Here is a 14,653-nt window from a genome sequence, read left to right on the forward strand (position 1 = left end):
AAGTGCAGCCTTCTACCTGAGGCCTAGTAATCAGGGCTTTCGTTTCTGGAGCTCCTACTCTGGCCGGGTGGTTCACAGTACACTCCTTCCCCTGCCAGGTAGGTGTTTGTAGTCCTCAGTTTACAGGTGAGGAAGCTGAGAGTCAGAAGGAAGACAAATTCACCACGATACTGCACTTGGAAAGTGGCAGAACTTAGAAGATGCAAATCCATTTTTTCTCACTACGCTGAAGACTGACGAGAGTTGGTCGTTATGTCAGAGCTCAAGATTTACTCCAGGATCCAGGATTTACTCTTAACCTGGGCACTTTTGGAAGGAATATGGCAGAAAAGACCTGGCCACAGCAGCGGCAGCAGCTCAAGAACTTGCAAGGGAACATTTGGTCGGGGCAGTTGAGCCCCAGGCACTGAGGCCTTACTATTATAATCTCAAATGGTGGCCTCAGCAGGCACAGGCTCCCCTCACAACACGCTACACTCAGATTTTCCCTGAAATTGCCCTGCCTTTAAAAAAGGATCCACAGAGAAGCCTCAGCTGTCAGCAGATCTGACTTCAAACCCAAGTCGTTAAGGAGAAAAGCAGGAACTCTTTCTGTTCAAGTAACACAGCTTCTGGACACTTACCCCCTATGGAACAGCAATAATAGATTCTGCCTGCAGCTTCTGAGGTTTTAACCTGCAGATAGTAAGTGGGATGGAGACACATCATAAGCTTTTTTTTGGGGGGGGGGGGCACGGGGTGCAGGTGTTCAAAGTATGGAAAAATGGAACGCACAGGGTTTGGAAACGCTCCCAGATTGGTTATTTTTGTGTAGAGTTACAGTGGTGTTATCAACTTGCTCCTTACCAGACTTTAAACCAAACCAAAGCTCTTATCTCGTTGAATCACCAATAACTGCATGAGGTGGGTACCACTATTGGCCACAATTTACAAATGAAAAAACTGAGGCTCAGATAGGTGAAGTGACTTGCCCAAGGTCACATAGCTAATGAGGGATAGAGCTGGGACTGGAACCCAAGTGCTCCAATGCTCCTGCCCTTATTCTGATTGTATGTGTCAACCCAGGGAATTCATTCAAGAGAAATCTGATGTCTGTTAACTTCAGTGATTGTACTGTGAAATAGTTGGCCAACCCAGGAGAACCCAAGAGCTAGCATCATGGAAACCTGTCTGCAATCAGGACCCACCAACTGCTGTGCCCTGTAGGTTTTCAAGTGCTTAAAACATCTCTTGAGTAGATAGAAAAAAAGAGTGTTCACCTCTCGTCTCTGTCCACTCGTCTCCGAGGGTGGCAAGAAGAGGAGAGTCTGTTTTAGAAGCCTGGTTTCTCCTGCTAGCTACCAGAACCCAGGCTAAAGCAACCCAAAAGCCCGCTTCACCCTACCTTCTTTGAGGGCTGGACTTTAAGCACAAGGTCCATGGTGAAGGTCAGCATCAGCCACTTGAGATTCTAAATCCCAGATGTGGGTAGGAAGGCACCTGCATCGTGCCAGGCAACAGGTGACCTCACCGAAAACCACTCAGCTTCCCCAGCCTTAGAACTGCCTCTAAATAAAACATTTTACTGAACACATCTTAAGACCCTGACTCTGTACTAAGCATTTTACAGCCTTTATCACACTTAACTCTCTGAAGAATCCTACCAACCACTCTTATACCCATTTTCCAGATGAGGAAAATAAAGCTCAGAAAAGTTGAGTGATTTGTTCAAAGTCACGTAGCCTGTGAATGGCAGAGCTGGGATTTAAACCTCAGTCAAGCTGACTTCCGAGCACACATTTAACCACTACACTGTTGCCTTTCCACTCGGGACTGTTCCAGCCCAGCAAACAAATTCCATTAGAGAAACCCAACTCTCTGCCTAAGACAGCTCTTAGAACCACCTCAGAGAGGGTCCTTTTGGCAGGAAGATAGAAACACCCAAGTGGATTGGGGGTGTCTCTGATTTCAGCGGCCCCTTCAGAGTGTCAGAAAGTGGTGCCGCAACCTTTACTGTTTCAGCTCCGTGTTCCCCTCTCTGGCTCGAAACTGTTCAGCAGAAAGAGAGAGAGAAAAACTATTTTCCCAGGGAAACACTCAGCTCTAGCCTGAGACGGGGGCCTGTCTCAACACGTCAAGGCGAGATCGTCAACCCATTCATTTACCCTTACAAATTGCTCTGTGAATCCTGGCGCCGGCCTCCCTGCACGTCCCCCTCCTGGAAACCCCATCCAGCCTCCGTGCTCAGAGAGTGCCAGGCATCTACCAATGTTTACTCACTCAAGTTCATTCGACATCTTCCTGCTCCCAGGCTCCCAGGCTCCCACGACCGGCACTGAGGCTCTGCTGACCGCTTGTCTCTAATTCTTGCCTGACACAGACATTCCCTGCCCAGGAAAGTGTTTGATTTATGTTGAGGTTTGGGTGTCGGGATTTTGCTGACAGGTAGGTTCCCGACAGTGCCAGCGCTGATTGGCTGTGAGGACAGGTGCCGGCAACAGCAGGTATACCTCAACAGGTGCAGCTGTTAACTCTTGGCTTGCCTCATAGGGGCGGAGCCACGGGCCAGCTGGGTGGAGCCGGCCAATTCCTTTCTTGGTGAGGGGGTGGGGGGTGGAGAGGAGGGAGGAGGGAGGAGGGAGGGAGAAAAAAATGTTGGAAAGAAGATAGCTAGAGGAAAAGTACAGGGACAAACAGATACTTGGCTTAAAGGAAATCTCGATTCCTGTTTCTAGTTAGGATCCTGGATACCTAGGAATACTCTCCCCAAATTCTTTTGCCCTCTCCTTTACCCAGCATCAAACACTTCATGGATACTGGGGAGTCTCAACTGAGGAAGCAAATCTTCCCCAGCTGGGTCTCTGTATAAGTTCCGTTTCTTTTATTCAGAGCTTTCCTCTTAAGACCTTATTTCTGAATAATCTTTTACAGTTATTCCAGTGAGTTCTCTTGATTCTCACGGTAACTCATGGGAGATATTTTTCTTCTCCCCCCATGTCCCCACCTCCCCAACACACACTTTACAGGTGAGAAAAAAGAGGTAAAGTGACTTTTCCAAGGGCAGTAAATGTCAGAGCCCAAACTGGAATCTTTAGTCATCTCACTCCAAGTCTGGCTGCCCCTTGAGCTGAAGTCAGTGGCCTCAATTCAACAAACATTCACTGAACCCCTACTGTGTGCCAGGCCCTGTTCTGGGTTCTGGGGAGGCAGAGGCTAAAAATACAGGGTCACTGCTCAGGAAGAGTTTACAATCTGAGCAGGGGGGTGGGGGGCAGCCTTTTATCTGGCATGATACCCATCTGAATGGGATGTGGGCAAACCACATACCTCTCTGGTCAGCACAGAAGGGATGGAAAAGTTGAAGATGGCCACCTCTGAAGCCTTAGTTAGCTGGTCATCTCACAGACTCCAAGTGCTGTGCTCCGCATCGGGAACGTGAGAAATAAGATGTCTGTTAGACTAAGTAATTGTCAGATAATTGCCATGAGCTATCTTCTGTAAAGAACAAGGTTGGTAAACCCAGTAGATCCACAAACACAAACAGGAAAGTGCTACAGCTTTTCTCAGTGCTTCCTCCAGGATTAATCTGAAATTAAATCTAAGCCAAAGATCTTGGTATCTTTTTTTTTTTTTTTTTTGGTAATCTGTCTTTCTGTTCGCCCTCCCTCCCCCACTCCTGCCTGCTTCCCTTTTGGCAAATTATCTCTTTACTCTGTCTTCCTAGGAGCCTCGCCTTGGCCTACTCCTCTCTCTCCAAGGAAGGCAGGGTTTCAGCTACTCCTGCCAATTTAGTGGAGGTTTTCTGGGTAAAGCCAGAATCCAAAGGAGCTCTATTAGAGTGGGCTCAGGCCTATGGAGGGGACCTGTTGGGTTTGAGAACAGTCAGAGGCTGGTTTCTCACTGGAGGCTATGTTAGGGGAGCCCAGGGGTCCTGACAAATAATAGCAATAATAGTGCTAATAAAGCCACCTCCCTGCAGCGGCCCTTTCCGGTCATCCTTGTTAAAGTAAACATTCTGTCATTCCGTATCCAAACCCAAAAACCCCCTGCCGTGGAGTCAACTCTGACTCACAGCGACCCTGTAGGACAGAGTAGGACTGCCCCATAGGTTTCCAAGGAGCCGCTGGTGGATTCCAACTGCCCACCTTATGGTTAGCAGCCGAGCTCTTAACCACTGTGCCACCAGGGCTCCCATTCTGTATCATATCACTTTATTTTTGTTCTCTTCAAAGCCCTTATGACTTTTTTTATATATATTTTTCTAATGTTTGTTATTTCTCTCCCTTTCCTCTGGAAGGTGAACTGCATAAGAGCAAAAACTTTATCTGCCTTGTTCGCTGCTGAAATTCTAGTGTCTGGCACATAGTAGGTGCTCAATATACTGCATGTGTTAGGTATTATGCTAAGCCTTTACATGCATTATCTTATTTAATCCTTACAACAGCCATATGAGATAGGCAGTTTCATTATCCCCATTTTATAAAAGAGGAAACTGAGGTACAAAGTGAATAAATAAGCTTCTTAAGCTGCACGGCAAGGAAGTGATAGAGCTAGAGCTGAGGTTTGATGCGAGAGCAGAAGCCTGGGTGCCCAGCCACTTCACAGAGGTGGTTGGTGACAGGAAAGCCATTTGATACCAACTGTGACTGCAAAGCTTACTGCATCCCAAAGGATGGCACACTTCTCTGTGTGTACCTGTTTGCCTGTATCCGTGGAGTTTCTGTCAGCCGTGTTGCAATGTACAGGTGAAGGGCCGTGAGGGTGACTCACACTGGCTGGGCTCAGGGAGCCTGGGATTCCAGGTGGCATGCCTGAGCTCGCTGGGCCTTTTTAAATGGGTGCTCTCCCTCTACCTCTGTGCCCTGCCTCTTTAATCACCCGCACCCACCTACAGAGATCATCAGAGGCCCAAATCAGGGGGCAGAGGGTTTCTATGTCTCCATGTAGGGGGAGATCCCAGAAGGCACCGTGGAATGGGATTGAGGGATGGGGCCGTCTGGGATAGATGGCAGGGATGCCATAAGCCAGTTTGCAAGGTCCTCAGGCCCCTCCAGCAGACATTATACCTCCCGTTTGGGCTACCTGAACTGTACCAGGCCTTTGTCAAATGACTCAGTGATGCCAAGGTTTTAGAGAGACCCTACCCAAGGTTAGCTCTTGCCCCCGTCCTGCTCCTGTGTAGCACAGGCATGGCCCAGGGCTATGCTGGGCTGGTATCTCTTCCCCTTAGATGGGATCAGTTCGTGGTTTCTTGGCCAACCAATCACTATGACGTAATAGTTATATTCACAGTAATAACAGTAAACAATGATGACTACATCTTATTTAATGCTTGTAGGTTGCAAGCACTGTGCTAAGAGATTTACCTGTTATCTGATAGTATTGTTCTGAGACTGACAGGTCTGGGTTCGAATCCCAGCACAACATCTTACTCACTATGTGATATTGGGCAAGTGACTTCAATCTCTTCAAGCCTCAGTTTCTTTACCTTAAAATGAATATAATAATAGTATCCCCCCCCCACAGGATTATTGTGAGGGTTAAATGAGATAACACGTGAAGTGCTTTGCACAGTGCCTGGCACATACCCATTGCCGTCGAGTTGATTCCAACTCATAGTGACCCTATATGTGCCAGCAACCCTGGCACATAGCCCTGAACAATTGTTAGAAAAGTTTTTTCTCATTAAATCTTTATTTAATTCTCATTTAAACCTAATAAGGAAGATGTTACCTCATTTTACAAATAAAGAAACTGAGACTTAGAGAGGTTAAGTGGTTTGTTGAAAGTCCGACCCCTGGCTACTTACTAGCTAGCTGTGCGACTAGTGAGAGAAGTAACTCTCCTCTCTCAGAGCCTCGGTCTCCCTCTCTATAACCAAAAACCAGAACCAAATCTGTTGTTGTCAAGTCAATTCCGACTCATAGTGACCCTATAGGACAGAGTAGAGCTGCCCCATAGGATTTCCAAGGAGCAGCTGGTAGACTCGAACTGCTGACCTTTTGATTAGCAGCTGAGCTCTTAACCACTGTGCCACCAGGGCCCCTCCCTCTCTGTAAGACCAGATTATTTAACCACAGTTGTTGTTAGTTGAGTCAATTCTGACACCGTAGCGACCCCACATAACAGAGGAGAACTGCCCTGTAGGGTTTTCTAGGCTGTAATCTTTACAGGAGCAGATCATCAGGTCTTAATTCCACGGAGCCACTGTGTGAATTTGAATTGCCAGCCTTTCAGTTAGCAGCCAAGTGCTTAACTGTTGGGCCACCAGGGCTTGTTAGTGAATCACGATATGGGTGAAATTGCATACTAAAATCACCTAGGTTTTCAGATTCTTATGTTGTTCTTCCAGACATTGTGCTCTGCCCCCCACCCCCTGCCCCCTGTTCCCTGGAGGATGGCGCAGGTCTTCATCGCTCTTCATCTTACCAAGGTTGTGGCTACCCATGAGCTATTGTTCCAAAAGACAGTATTTCACTTCCCCTTGGCAGGTTGGGTGAGGAGTAAAGGTTACGACCAGTGGGCTAATTAACAGAGCCAGGGCCACTTTGTATGTCTGTGAAGGTTGTTTACAATATGGGACTTACACAAGTGGACATGGTGGCCTTGCTAACAACCCTTCCTTTTCTAGTACATTAAGACTTCATGATTATTACAAACTCACAGTGAAAGTCCATTGACCTATATATAAATACTGGAAAAGACATAAACCCAATGTCAGCAGTAGTTCTCTGTGGGTATTGAAATGATGGAATTTTAATTTTTCCCCTGTGAACTTGCATTGCTTTTGTAATTCAAAATTCTATACAAAGCCCCAGTTTAAATGTCATTAAACCAAAATAAATGCCCATTGACTAAATGGTCATTGTGTCCCTATCCTTCCTGGGGCAAAGATAGGGATAAAGATCGTGAAGATTCAAGGTCTTTACTCATGCTTCTCTATGAAGCGCACGTGTTGGGAATGGGGGCTACCCACCCTGCAGACTAAGCAGTGAGTTCAGGGATCAGATCCGATCTAGACTTAATAATTATAATTACTACCATTTATTGAGTACTTACCTTGTGATACTTGCTTTAGATGCTTTATCTCTTCCAACCTATAAAATAGGGTCACATAACCCACCACAGACGGACTTGACTCCTGGAGTAACGGCCAAGTTACTAAAGGATATAAGAGACCTTAGACAAACAACTTCACCTTCTCTTTACCTCAGTTTCCTCCTCAGTGAAATGATTCTATGAGGATTAAATGAGATAAGTGTCCTTACTATGTGCCAGCCACTCTCCTGAGTGCTGTACATACGTATCGTGTAATGCTTCCAAGAGTTCTATCATGTAGTTGCCACAATTCCCATTTACAGAGGAAGAAACAGGCAAAGAGAGGTGAGCTAACTCATATAAGGTCACCTGGCTAGTCACTAAGAGACAGAATTAAACCAAGGTCTGCCTGACCCCAAAGCCTAGGCTTTTAACCTAGCCTCCTGAAGTCCTTTTTTGAACAAGGCTGAGGGTGGTTGGGTAGGTGGATGGAAGGAAGGAAAGAAGGTAAGAAAGAAGATTGATAGTATTTGTAAGCTTCTGGAATACAGAAACCGTACCTTATAAGGAAAATTAATCTCACACAGCACTTGTCCTGGTCTCAACATAATAGGTGTTCAATAAATATTTGTTGAATGAATGAATAAATGAAAAATGGATGAGTGAGTGTAATTTACACAAGATGTTGACATCCTGGGCTAATCCACTGTTGCCTTATACCCCTACCCCCTATGGAAGGCCTCCAAAGCTTGAATCCCTACTCCCCCTCTTATTAGCATATACCTTTGGAATAGTGACTTCTCTAATTTTCCATTTCCCCATCATCTCTTAGTGGGGTTGACCTGAGGACTAAGTGAGATCTTGATGTAAAGCCAATGGCAAATAATAGGTACACAATAAAAGACAGCTGGTGTTACAGGTTAGCACCTAGCTTAGAAAGGAGTCTGCAGCCACTTTCCATTTCAGGCCCCAATACACAGCTAATTCACAGCACCCACGTTCAACCTCCCTTAAAAACAGCCCCTTCTAGGTGTTGAGCTCTTTTCAGTTTATAACATGTTTTCCTATCTTTTATCTACTCTGATCCACACAGCCACCCCAGTCTATCCGTTGGACCCATTTGATAGATTAAGAAACTGAGGTTCAGAGAGAGTACCCCTATTTAAGTGAAGGAGTTTAGATTGGAACCTCTTATTTTGGACACAGCATAATCCTAGATACCATTATGGATCCCAGTGGGCATACATCTAAAGTTCTGTAAATGTTTCATCATAATGTTCTTCCCTACCCTGTCACTGGACTTAAGTGGAGGGATAGGCTACATACCTTACACAGAAAAGATGGCCTTTCTTTTAAGGCATCCAAGGACCTGGAAGTTGTGTGCATGGAGGGCCAGGACATGGAGTGGGCAGCCCCCAGGCCCTTTTACACTCTGTACTTTAGATTTTTATCACAGCTCGGCCAATAACACCACCTACATTCCTTCCTTCCTAGAGGTTCCTTGGACATGAAGAATCATTATGAGGTCTAAAGTTCCCCTGAAAGTTCCTCTTAAAAAAAAAACAAAAAACAAAACAAGAACGTTTCTGAATACCCTGAGAACAAACAAGCAGTTATTTTTTTCATGTATCAAATTGATAAAGATTAAAGAAACTTTAACCCCCATTGTTGGCAAGGGTCAGGGAAAATTGGCTTTCTGCTTGCTGGAAGGAAGTGTGAATCAGTCCAAACATTGGCTTTAGATGTTAAGCTCATCCTTTGCTCCAGCAATTTCACTCATTGGAATTTAGTCTGAGCAAATAACGTCTGGGTACAAAGAGTTGTCTACAGGGACATGCATCAGAGCACTGTTTATAATCCTGAAAATTTAAAATGAATATGAATACCCTCCAGCAGAGGTTGAGTGAAATAAATTAAGATACCTGAATGTATTTGCATACGGAGTTGCAATTGAAAAGGATGCTACAGAAACCACCTCAGTGCCATGGAAGTCATTTACTGTGCTGATGGGACAGTTGTTAGCATTTATGAGTCCTTACCATGTGCCAGAAGCTGGGCTCAGTGGTGAATCTCATTTGATCCTCACAACGACCCTCTGAAGCAAGTGCCATTATCCTTATTTTACAAATAGGAGAAGTGAGGTGAAATGACTTTCCCAAGGTTATTTCCAACGAGTCTCCAAGTTGGGACTTGAACCTGGGATTCTGATTCCCTTTTGTCTTTTTCTCACGCCACTTTTAGTAAATTAGCACATCCCTATTTTTAAACCTGTTTTTAAGAATAGAGAACAGGAAGGAGCCACACCAGGGAATATGGATAATGAGATCAGGTTGGTTTTTATTTTATTCTTTTTGCTTCTCTGTTGTTGTTATTTCTTCTGTTAGTAGAAAAAAGAAACTATTTACAATTACTAAAAAGTAACAAATCAGAGAAGCCTCCTTGCCCAGGGAAGGAAGAAGCAGTCAGGGTACTATCTGGAGAGTCTTCCTCTGTGGTCAGGAACCAGTCAGAACAGGAGGCAGCCAGAGTGGGGGGTGCTGGGAAGAATGCAACTTCAGTCTTGAAAGGAGAGGGCCCTCTGGAAAGAACAGAAGGCAGCTGGCTCCACCCCACGTGAGCCCTGGAGGCCCACTCTGTCCAGGAGCCTGTGCTGCGGGCTCCAGCAGCCCTGCCGCTATCGCTGGGTCCATCACCAGCCTGCATCTTAAAAGGGCCATTAAACAAGACTGCCCACTTACAAATAAAAGAGCATCTCTGAGAAAAACCTATTAATCCACCACCACCACTACCATGGTAAACAACACTAAAAAGTATTTCCTCCTCTCTTTCATCCATCTGCAAGGGTCAAGTTGGGGTCTTGGAGGGTTTGAGATGAGGGCTTCCTTGAGGAGCTATGGAGAAAAAATGTCCAGGGCCTGGCTTGGACAGAGAGAGCCCTGGTGCCCCAGTGCGGAACAGAAAGAGTGAATGAACAGGGTCAGAGGTGCCTTCCTAGGTGAGGGTGGGGTAGGGTGGGGCAGGGCCTGCTCCAGGCTCAGAGAGGTTCGGATAGATACAATTAGCCTGTAAGGTCCTGACCATCCCTGTCCCTTAGGAGTTTTCCTTCAAAGGCTACCCTTGTTCATTTAGATCTGATCCCACTGGAGATGGAAGGGAGGGGGAGGGGTTTGCTGGGGTCATTCTGGTCCTGCACCCCACCTCCCCTAGGAAGGCAGAGGCCATGTGATCAGAGGTTAAGTGCTCCACCAGTGACCTTGGACATTCAGGTGAGAGTTTTTCTGAATCCACACCTGACCTGTCAGAAAGATTTTTAAGGCCCTCAGTTTTGGGGCAGGTAGTAAGGCACTGGGGGAGGGGAAGGATTTAGAAATTGTGGCCTGGAGGGACCCAAGAACCATGTCTTGCCCCAAGACATGAACCCTTTGGCTCTTACTTAAAGAAGGCAGCCACTCAAAGCCCCCATCACTGTCACGACCACTCGCCCCTGCTCACCCTTTCAGCCTGTGCTCTGAACAGCCTACCCACACTGTCTGGGCACACGCCATGCCGTGGTCCTTTTCCCCTTCCAGACTTGCACTCCCCAACTGCCCTGAAATCTCTTCTTCAAGATTTAGCTGTCTGTATTCATGTGTTATTCATTCATGCATTCAATGAATATGGAGGTTTATTCAATCATTAGTAGTCCTGATTGCTCTCATATATCGAGCACTTATTGCCAGGCTCTGTGCTAAGCATTTTACCTGTCCTGTTCGCACAGTCCTCACAACTGCCTGAAGAGTTAGGTACAATCATTACCTCTATTTGATAGATGAGAAAACAGCCTTAGAGACGCTAAGGAACTTAATCTAGCCATGCAGCTCTAGAACGACCAAGCTGGGATTTGAATCCAAGCTGTATGGCTCAAAAGCTAAAGCCCTCAACCGCCACTTCATGTTGCCTCAACAAGCAGTCATTCAATCAACGGTGAGGACCTGTTCTGGTGAAGCAAACGTATGCCAGACTGGGGGAGAAATGAGCAGGGCAGCCTGATCAGCCCCTCTGCTCTGGAAAATCTTTCCTCCTCTACCCACGGTGGATTTTTGTTTTATTGGAAAATTGGTTTTATAATTGAATTTCACAGAATCTCACCCTCCAGGTAATATAGGAATCTCTTCTGCAAACTATCTGCCCCAACACACACACACACACAGAGACACAGACACACACACAGACACACACACAGACACACACACACACACACACACACACGGTAGAGCTGGACTGCTTGAGTTCAAATTCTGGCTCTATCATTTACCACTTACGTGACCTTGGGCAAGTCCTTTGACCTCTCTGAGACTTAGTTGCTTCCTACCTTGTAGGGTTTTCAGAAACATTCAATGAGGTAACATATACAAAACGTTTAGCACCACTTCTGGTGCATAATAAGTCCTGATATATGTCAGCTGTTGTTATCGTTAGGGATGGGCATATCTTGCCACCCCACTGAAACAGTGAGCTCCTTGTCTTGTCTCTTTCTTCACTCCTACCACCCAGGGCATTCAACTCATGGCAGATGTGCTTGATGATGGAGGTTAGTTACCAGATTCCCCTGCCTCAGAGGATGTGAACATGACTGTTCCGCTCTGCCCAGACTCCTCTGAAATCTGAATCATGCCTAGACAGCTCTCCCTCAGGAGATGCTTCCTTCAGCCTTGGCTCTCCCGCTGCTGCCACAATGAGCTCAGTCATTCACACCCCCATAGGTCAGGTGCAGACACGCTCGCAGACACCCTCGTCGTACAGACTGATGAGCTCTGGAGAAACTTCCAAAAAAGATAAGAGTCTCAATAACAGGTGACAGTGACTCTCAAGCCTGTGGCTTTCGCTGTTTGGCCACATTTCAAAATTACTAGTGGACTTGGAATTGACTAATGACCCAATATAGGGTCGTTGTATTTGATTTGGATGCCCTTGGACTGAAACTTGGGCCCAGGCCCATCTTCTACTTTCCAGACCTTGGGGCCTCCGTGACGCCTGTGAGGTGGCATGAGGGTATTGAAAGTTGAGGTCCTCGACTTAAAGAAAAGACTTACTCTGCCGTAGAGAGTTTAATATTAATGACTGAGAGCTCCCGGGCTCAAGACAGACCTAGGTTTGAAACTTGACTCAGCTTTCTGTTAGCTGTGACCCTGAGCTTTGTAACTTGTTTCTCTGAGTCTGTTTCCTCATCTATAAAATGGGAATAATAATAGTATTTACCCTATAGGGTGATCGGGAGGATTAAATGCACGTGAAGCACCTACTATGTTGGCTGGCACATAGTAAGCGCTCCATAAGTGTTACCAGTACCATTATTACGCAGTGGCAGAGAGAGCATTGGATCAAGAGTCAAGAGATCAGGGCTGGAGTTCCAGCTCTGCTGCTTATTGGCTGTATTGACCTTAGGCAACTCATGTAGCCTCTCTGAGACACAGTTTCTTCAACGGTGAAATGAAAGGTTTGGGCTCCAGGGTCACTCAGGTACTTTCCAGCTGAGATCTGTGATCTGTGACTTTGAAGGTGCCCCCCTAAAAAAGGAAGGAAAAAAGAATTAGTACCAGATGTCCTTTATCAGCCAAGATCACATTTTATAAACCCCGAGGCCTTGACACCATCTTCAGAAGCCACCCCATCCAAGCAGCCTCTGGGCTGAACTTTCCCAGCCAAGTGAACTGTTTGTAAGAGCCCAAGAAATTTTCTGCAGCCACATGGAGGCCTCAGGGAAGGAGTGAGGCTAGAGAGGAAATTCCGCATCACAAAGGGAGCAGCCCCAAACGTCAGACAGACCCCAGGGATTCCGCCCTTTGGTGCCTTGGGCAAGAGTCACTCACCACTTCACCAGAATGGATTAGTTTATGGCAAGGGAGGGATGTTTCCCTTGGAGCCTGGGGATGTCCTGATCTGTAATAAAACAGGCCCCACTATCTGGGAAATAGAATATTTTCTTTTTTGTTTTTTGGCCCAGTGACCTCTGACCTCCCCTTCCGGGCCCACCTAGCAGTCTGAGTCGCCAGCAGGAAACAAATGCTGGCAATGGAGGAGGCTCTCAGCATCCCTGAGAGTAAGGGTCCTTCCCCACAGGAGTCTCTGTTAGTGCAGAGTCCCGCTGAGTTATTCTTATTCTCTGTTTGAACCCGGAGGGGGGTGAGAAGGAGTGGGATTTACAGAAAATAAAAACAGTTGGTCTCAACGAGTTCTACCAGTTTTTACCCCCTACAGTAAAATGTCACTTAACCATTTTAATGTAACAAATTTCCCCTTAGAGAGAAAATGGTTTTAGAGGAATTTAGTGGAGCTGACTAACAGAGGTTGCTTTTATTAAGCCCTTAGTGCCCAGCACTGTGCTAAACACGGTGGGGGAGTATAATAGTTTTCATCTTTCAGGTGGGAAAACTAAGACCCAGAGAAGTAGAGTGACATTTTTAAGATAAGTGGTGGAGCTAGGATTTGAACCCGGGACCGTTATTACTCCAGAACCTGAACTGCAGCCCTGACTCCAAGTGCAAACCTGACTGAAGCCTTTTTATTGAAGCTCTGCCCAGGCCCTGAAGAAACACGAGGCCGGTTCTGGAGGCAGAGATTGTGACGGGGACCCTTCCTCCCAATCGCTGTCTCGTCTGTGGCAAGTAACTGTAGAATTTTTCCTCCTTTTTCTTCTGTCCAGCAAATTCAGGGGCCAGCTGCAGCCAGTTTTGAAGATGAGCTTCCACAGGAATTCTGCAGTACTGATATCCTTTCCAGGCCCCCGTCCAGCCCTGAGCCAGTTCCTTTACTAGTTGGAAAGTTTCCTTCCTCTTCCTACTTCCATGAAACTGCTGGACACTGCTCAAGTGCACGTTCCTCCCCTCCTTTCCCTTTGCTTTCCTGAGGAAGTAGCCCCTCTTCTTCATAGCTGCACTTTCTCCCCTGCTCTGGCCCAGCCTGCCTGGGCACTTTGCACCTTGACTCTCCTGAACCCTAACTGCTTCTGAACTCTCTCAAGTCATGTTAGTGAATTCTACAAATACATTCTGGGAAACATAAGAAGGCCCAAGATGCTCCAGGCAGAGAAGACTCTGGGTTTAAAACATTTGGGAAAAGCTTCATGTCAGACCGCTTCCAGGAGCTAACAATGCAGTCATCAAGTCAAGCCTCTGAAAAGTATGCAGGCAGGAAAGCTTTTTTTTTTTTTTTTTTTTTTAAAAAAAAACCCGTGTTTTCCCAGACATGACCATGAAGTTTTCAACCCTTTGAACCAGTGATCCACTGTGGAACACACGTTGGGAAATGCTGTCTCCACCCTTCTACCAAGGCATGGAATTGACCTTGCTTTCACTGATTGAAGCCCTTCTGGTTCTTCTAGGCCCATTACTTCCCAATCTCACATATAAAATAATCTAAGGTGATGGCTGCTTGGTAGGGTGTTCAGGAAACACACACTCAATGGGGATGAAGCTATTCTTTTCTTTAAAATTTTTTTATTGTTGTAGTTTAAATGAAGTTTACATTTCAAGGTAGTTTCCCATACAAAAATTTATACACACATTGTTATGTGACCCTAATTGCTCTCCCCATACTGTGGCAGCACACTCCTCCTTTCCACCCCTGATTCCCCATGTCCATTCAACCAGCTCCTAAC

At 46.2% G+C, this 14,653-nt stretch overlaps 1 protein-coding gene across 1 annotated transcript in view; it reads left to right on the top strand.

Moving 5' to 3' along the window:
* The window catches only part of LOC101346654 (methylosome subunit pICln-like), a 100,335-nt gene that overhangs the window by 11,006 nt on the left and 74,676 nt on the right, over positions 1-14,653 (top strand). The gene's annotated exons all lie outside the window — the stretch shown is intronic.

The sequence above is a fragment of the Trichechus manatus genome, unplaced genomic scaffold (assembly GCF_000243295.1).
Source record: "Trichechus manatus latirostris isolate Lorelei unplaced genomic scaffold, TriManLat1.0 scaffold00048, whole genome shotgun sequence".
Classification (NCBI taxonomy): Eukaryota; Metazoa; Chordata; class Mammalia; order Sirenia; family Trichechidae; genus Trichechus; species Trichechus manatus.